Source organism: Daucus carota, chromosome 7 (assembly GCF_001625215.2).
Source record: "Daucus carota subsp. sativus chromosome 7, DH1 v3.0, whole genome shotgun sequence".
NCBI lineage: Eukaryota > Viridiplantae > Streptophyta > Magnoliopsida > Apiales > Apiaceae > Daucus > Daucus carota.
The window spans coordinates 12,155,524-12,163,649 of record NC_030387.2 but is presented as its reverse complement, the minus strand read 5'-3'; positions in this window follow the sequence as shown (position 1 = coordinate 12,163,649).

Below are 8,126 nucleotides of genomic sequence, written 5' to 3'. Positions count from 1 at the left end.
CAAAAAGTAGTATACATGGCAAATTCCCTTTAATAATCATATTTTCAAAGTTTTGAAATTTAATTTGTTGAATGAATAATATTGTTATCTTGGGATGATCATTTTACTAACTTTCTGTTATATTTCTTTTCTTTTTTGTCATAAAAATTTCACGTCACTAAATTGTATCATAAAAATTTCTTTCATACATAAAAAATCTTCCATCTAATTAGAGCGCATGTCAAAATATCCCACGAAAATTTAGATAAAAATTTTGATGTTTGAAAAAAAACACTCGAGAGAAAAGTAATATAAGACCTCTCGTCTTATATTTTACTTAGTAACAAGATATTTATAAACATAATTAATATTATATTTATTATATTTTTAAAATATAAAGCTATTTACTCAAAATCGTATATCACATTATTTTTATATAATTTTATATAATCATTTTTTTTATAATATTTTAAATAATTATATGAGTTGTTAAATCTTAATTAAATCGTTATAATTGTCAAGTGGCCACACCTTACAATTGACCCACATAGAGCAGAAAGGCACCGGTTAGTACTTAAAGCAATTCTCAACACCAAAGCAATATCAACTAGAGAGCACATAAGAAAACAAGTGCTACAGCCTTAACTATGGGTGAACAAAAAAACCGTTTATCCCGCAAAACCGACCCAACCCGCCCCTTATTTCGGCCGAACAAACCGAACCGTTCAAAACTGAAAAATTATTGGGTTCATTTTTTATCAACTCGAATAGATTGGGTTGGGTTAGGGTTTTTTAAATTATTAACCCTCACCCAAACCAATCTGACCCGTTTAAGTTCACTAGGAAAGAAGAATGATATTTGATATTATAAGTTTGTAACCATCCTTAAATTAATATGCAAATGTTCTTTTGGGATTTCTGTTGTTAATGTAGCAGCCTTGTAAGTTCCTGGTCAGTGGTCATATACACTTTGTCTCTCTTTTCTACAATGTTTGTCTATATAAACAACTAGTAACTAACTAAGCATTCACTTACAGATTGTGTTTGTGTGTTTATACGTGTGATGCATGATTATTAAACTTATTAAACTGTGCTTGTACAATAGACATTATCTTTTTACCTTATACTCTTTTTACTTTTGTTTTACAAGAAGGTAATGGATTCTGAAGTTAGTGTCTTTGTTCCTGCTGCCACCGCAAACACCATACTAAATACAGTCCCAAATACTACACCAAAGAATGAATAAAATCCGATAAACCGACCCGACCCAACCCGACCCAATATATGAATAACAGGGTTGGGTTGAAAATATATTTCAGGGTTAACGGGTTGAAATTTCCATAAACCGATTATATTGGGTTGGGTTGAATTTTTGCCCCTAACCCGGCCAACCCGACCTGTGTTCACCCCTAGCCTTAACCAACCTAGGTGCCACTTGGTTAAATGACGACCTAGGGCTAGGGAGAGCTTCCAGGTGCCTAAAGCCCAGCTCCCAAAGCCGAATCCCACCACCTTATGCAAGCGGCACCCATTTGCATAAATATATGTGTGTGTGTCAACATTCCAGAGAGATACTTTTTATATGGAGTTAAATAGTACACCATTGTAAATCATTAATTTCATTATAACTTCTATTATAGAATACATATAAAATGTGATTCTAATATAGAATACTATAACATATATCTATTATAGGTAATTTAACGCTTAAAAATTGAAGATAAAAGTTTATTTCCGAAGCTGATTCCACAGCAGAATAATTCTGGATAATTATTATTCAGTTATTATATCATATTGAGATAATGCATAAATTTAGATGACTTTTGAAATAAAAAAATTGTATAACTTCGTTTTTGATTTAATAAACAAAATTTGTAATTATATTTCATAAAACATATAATAGAAATATATATTGTGTATATATTTATAGTTGTGTATTATGTAACTACATATAAGAAGATATGTCATGGATTGCTACCTAATATATATATATATATATATATATATATATATATATATATATATATATATATATATATATATAAGCAATTGCTCAAATAGAAACCACTAAAATAAAAACTAAAATAGAAACCAGGAGAAACTATACCTAAATGACCTCACCCACCCCTTATATGTCATCACCCACCCCCTACATGTCATCACCCACCTAGGGCCCACTCTCACCCCCACTCAATCCACCCCAGGCCTGCTAGGGCCTCGCCAAGGCTCCTCACATGCCCTGGACTGGCTTCAGACAGTCTTAAAGAGCCAAACCTTGACCCCTTCATGGTCCCGCTAGGCTCCGACCCGACCTTATTAGGCCCCACTTAGACCCCGTCTAGGCCCATCTCGGGGTCCATCCCCGGTCCCAAAACCCGCATCATTCTATTTAATCGCATTGGTTTCCATTTAGTTTCTAATCTAGTAGTTTCTATTAGAGTGAGACCCTATATATATATATATATATATATATATATATATATATATATATAGGCTCATTATCAAATAGAAACCACCCTTAAAATAAAAACTAAAAACCAATTCAGTTTAGTGATATTTTCAGTACAATTTAGTGATATTCTCTTCAGGATTTAGTCAGGAATTAGTGAAAACTTGCAGAAATTGCCCAAAATCTCCAGATTTCTTCCACGAACTGCTCAGAATCTCCAGATATGTTCTAGTTGCCGATTCAGGTGGTGGTTGCAGTGGTGGAGATAATGGAGGTGGTGGAGGAAGATCGAGGTGGAGGTGAGGACGAAGGTGGAGGTGGGGGTGGAATGGAAGGGGCGGTGGAGGGGGGTTGGATTGGGTGGTGATATAAATAATGGAGGCCGACATGGAGGTGGTGGTTATGAAGGGTCGGGCGGCACGGAGGTGGAGAGAGCAGCAGAGATTTGGCGGGGGTGGCGAGGTGAAGCTGGCGGAAGTGGGGTGGAGGCAGATGTTGGATTGGTGGGTTCGAGAAGAAGAAGGAGAAAGTGGGGTTGTTTGAGAATTTAGTGATATTTTCTTAGAAATTTAGTGATAGTTTCTAGTTTGTAGAATAAGGAGGTTTATAAGGGATAGACGATGCCAAACCTAATCTCAAGGCGCTATTGGGAGTGGGGATTCCAAGGAAAGGGTTAGCCAAAGGGAGGAAGTGTAAACCTCCAAGGGAGTCACGTTCGGGCCCGGAAAAGGGCCTCGCAGTGGGGAACATTGATCATGTGGCGGGCGTGTAGGCGTCGGGCGTCTACACGGGTCATCCATAAGCCTCATGGGTGACGGGGTTGCAAGTAAGGGGCAACAAGGGTGCTTGTTCTTGATGGCAAGGGGTTGGATCAGGGGCGGTGTGACAAGGGCCAGGGATCGGTACAACCAAAAGTGGGTCACCAAGCTATATTGGTGAGGGGCATTCAAATGGCAACGACAAGGGGGTATGGTGCAAAGTACAAGGGGGTGCTAGTCATTGGCACAAGGTACGAGGGCACATACGGATTCATGCAAGGCATAGGGTGAGGAACGTGGGTGTTATCATGGAGCACCGGGCGTAGGTCACAGGATGCAAGGGAGCAAACCGAAAGGGCTGCTAGTCGTTGGGTATTTGGAAGCGGGGTGCACTTGATGAGGACATCAAGCTCTTCAAGTGGGGGTGGTTTGTTAGACCCTTAAATGGAGTCTAGGACTTGGGCTAAGGGCCGGGGCTGTGAACTAGGTCGGAGGTTCACTAGAGTTGGGTCCTAGTACAAGTATGGGCCAGGCGTTCGGGCTTGGCATGGCACTAAGTGGCAGACTTAGGGCGGGGAGATGAAGTTGGGCACTGGAGTACAGTTGAGCAAGTCTAAGCATGGGTAGATCAACAGAAATCGAGTTGGGTTCATGAGTTCTAGAGGCACATTGGACTTTTGGGGGTTAGGCTGCATGACGCAAGGGTAAGAGAGGCAGGCTTGGGTGTGACTTGAACAGGGGCCGGGTTGGCCCAAGAGAGAGTCTACATACACCAAGAGTCCTCTATGACACAGAGGCGACATGGGAGAAGAGTCCTTATTGGGTCAGACATGGTGGGCTTTGCTGGATAATGGATCAACGATATGGGCTTGGGTTGAAGAGTCCATGGGAGGGGTCAGAGTTGAAGCCCAATGCAAGGATGACTAGGTTCGATGTACGATACGCTTATACATATCGTGTATGAATGGAATATCTTCTAGAATATGGAAGGAGGAGATATGACATGTCATAAGAGATATGGTATAAGGGAATCTCAGTAGAGAGCATTCACAAGGAGAGCATCAGAGAGGGAGGTCACTAAATAGTCTTGAGAGAGAGAGCTATTGTAGTGAGGTTTTCTGTAGCACTCTTCATGGTAAGAGCTAGTAGCTAGAAGGTAGATAGCCAAACATTGTACGGCATCAGGCCTAAGTTGCTAGGGTCCTTTTGAGGTAATAAGAGGTTGAGGGGTTTCCCCGTAAATCGTTGTGTCTCTTTCCATAGAAGTGTATTGTGCTACTAATCATCTTGCAGGGTTCTTGACATCCACGGGACTAAAGGCACCAAGGGTTTTGGTGGGAATCACGCAGACGAAAAATTAGCATCAGGTCGCGCTTCCGCACGCCTGTATATATATATATATATATATATATATATATATATATATATAGAGAGAGAGAGAGAGAGAGAGAGTCCTACTCCAATAGAAACCAAATTACCCTAAAAACTAAAAACCAGTTTCTGGACAGTTTTTTATCACTATTTTTAACTACAGAAATCACTAATTTGTACATAACATATCACTAATTTATATATAGCATATCTCACACACACACACACACACACACACACACACACATATATATATATATATATATATAATGCAATGTATATGACCATCATCTTCACCCAAATCGTAATAATGGACCTCTTACCACCATTACCAGACGATTTTATGACTTGTCACCATTGTCTATCATCACCAATAGTCACATACACTTTCCATCATAATTTACAAAACTAACGACTACTTCCCATCATCATATTACTTCTCTTGCGGCTTCCTACCGCCAAGAACCTTCCTACGGATGAAATTGGTCATCTATAATCGATTATCAATAGTTTAGATAAGTAGATTTTTTCAATTTTGATAATAAAAATCGCTGTTTACATACTGTATAAAAACAGTGATTAGTGCAGTATAAGTTAGTGATACCCGTAGTTATAAATAGTGGTAGGGAAACTGGTTTCTAGTTTTTATTGTAAGAGTGGTTTCTATTTGTTCATGAGCATATATATATATATATATATATATATATATATATATATATATATATAGGGTAGCACTCCATGACATACCCTCTTATATAGAGTTACGTAGCACACCATTATAAATATATACATAATATATATTCTATTATATTTTTTATGAAATATAATTGCAAATTTTGATTATTAAACAGAAAACGAAGTTATACAATTTTTTTATTCCAAAGATCATCTAAAATTACGCAATATCTCAACATGATTCTATAACAGAATAATACTCATCCAGAATTATTCTGTTGTAGAATCAGTTTCGAAAATATATTTTTTTAATCAAATTTTAAGTGTTAAATTACTTAAAATAGATTTATTTTATAGTATTTCAATATTGGAATCACGTTTTATATGTATTCTATAACAAGATTTATAATAAAATTGATGATTTATAGTGGCGCACTATGTAACTCCATATAAGGAGTCTCTCTCTGGAATGTTGGCCTATATATATATATATTCAAACAATATGCATCTATATACACATGTATTTATATTTAATAATTCACATACACACACACCAGGATATTTACACACACACGCGCGCACACACACACAAACACACACAAGGATATTTACACACACACACACACACAAGGTCGCGCTCAAGAGAGAACCAGTGCTTAAAATAAAACATGAAACCACTAAAGCTCTGCTGCAGAACCCTTTTTTTACATAGATTTTCAGGATCTAAATCTAAATACATGTTTTTTTTGCATCGTTGTGTGTATTCAAAAATAATTTCAAATTATAATACATAAATAAGACATTTTTTTCATGTGCAGTTCTGCTGCAGAACCCTAACTAATACTAGAAATAAGCTAATGTTCTAAGAGTTCTACGACTAATGGTTCTACGTTGAACATGACCCTAGTCCCTATTTTATATATATATATATATATATATATATATATATATATATATAATGCTCTTAGAGTTGTCTTTATTTAGAAGCCTTAACTGTAGGAGCTAGAGCATAGAATGCATGGCACTAGAGCAGCTGACACGTGAGGTAACTTGATTTGACTAAATCAATTCTCCAATTAATAAATACAATGAATGATTTTGTACATGACGACGCTTAGTGCACTTGTCCGATTCACAAGCTGACACGTGAGGTTAGGGCTGTAATTCGAGTCGAGTCGGGCGAGTTTCGAGCCGAGCCTAATTCGAGCCAACTTTAATCGAGCCGAGCCGAGCCGGCTCGATTAACTAATCGAGCCTAAATCTTTGCCCGAACTCGACTCGGTTAATTTCACGAGTCGAGTCGAGCCGGCTCGTTTAGCTAAACGAGCCGGTTTTAACGAGCCGAGCGAGCCAGCTCGTATAATTTTACACTTAATCGAGCCCAAACCTCTACCCGAACTCGGCTCGTTTAATTTCACGAGTCGAGTCGAGCCGGCTCGTTTAATTAAACGAGCCGAAACCTTTACCCGAACTCGGCTCGTTTAACGAGTCGAGCCGAGCCGAGCCCACTTAAACGAGTTCGAGCCGGGCGAGCTCGCGAGCCGCCCGACTCGAATTACAGCTCTACGTGAGGTAACTTGAATAGTGTTTGGATGAGATTTGGATTACTGAAAGAAAAAATATTTTTAATCAAAATTAATTTTTGGAATAAATTAATTCGAAATAAAAAATATTTGAACGTTACAGAGTGTGTATAGGATCTGATACGGAAAAATGGTATCAACCGCTCTGATGCCAATTGTTAGGTCCAGATACGATTGTAGAAGGGAGGGGGGAGGGGGGGGGTTGAATACAATCGATACAAAATAATCGCGGAAGTGAATCTGATTGAATATAACTTGCTAATCAGATTTATGATTAATTAATATAACAATGTTTGAAGTCGTTATATAATTAAAATGGTTCAGTTTTAATGTCCACTAAAGTTCGTAGAATAAATTCGACAGGGTATATTCTAGATTTAGTGATTAAAACAACCGGGTTATCAAAGCACAGAAAACTGTGGATATAACGATCAAGCAAGTTACGAACAACTTGAAAGCTTTACAAATGCTTTGATTTACAAAGTGATGAACACTTGAAATGAAGAATACTAAGCCATATTTATAGGCAAAGCATTTGTACTTGTAAGACAATTGAAAGACAAGACAATTGTGAGTAGCAAAGACAAAGTGGCAAGGGCAAGACAATTTTAGATTGCCTTGCAAGCACAAGACACAGCAGAAAGACAATTTAATAGCTAGCAAGACAATTCAGAACTCGGTCAGACAATTATCAATTGTCTTGGCAGGATTTTACTCTCGGCCAGACAATCAAGGATTGTCTTGTAAGCTTCCATTCGGTCAGACAATCCAAGATTGTCTGGGAAGCCACAGAAATGTCTTGCAGGCAATACTTCGGTAGGACAATCTGTTTTGTCTTGGCACAAAGCATTCGGTAAGACAAAGTCTGATTGTCTTGGCTGTGAACACACGGTCAGACAATTTGTCTTGCAGACTTTCTATAAGACAATGTTAATTGTCTTGCGGTCATTCATTCTTTTCAGCAGAAAATCGGTAAGACAATGCAAATTGTCTTGCTGAGCTGATTTAGATGATTTGTTGATTATATTAAATAGAAAATTATCCACTTAATTAATTTAATCATATAAATTCATAAATTAAATTAATTCGAGAGTGAATTAATTTAACAAATAAATTACATAATTAATATAATTATTTGAGAAGTGAAATAATAATCTATTAAATATTTAATCACCCATTCTTCAGTAGAACAGCTTCCCGTCTTCTTTAAACATTAATAACTTCGTCATGATTTGTCAAACGAACGAACCACCAACTCTGCTTGACTTCAAATATTTAATTTGAATAACTAGATACACAGATGTACTGTCT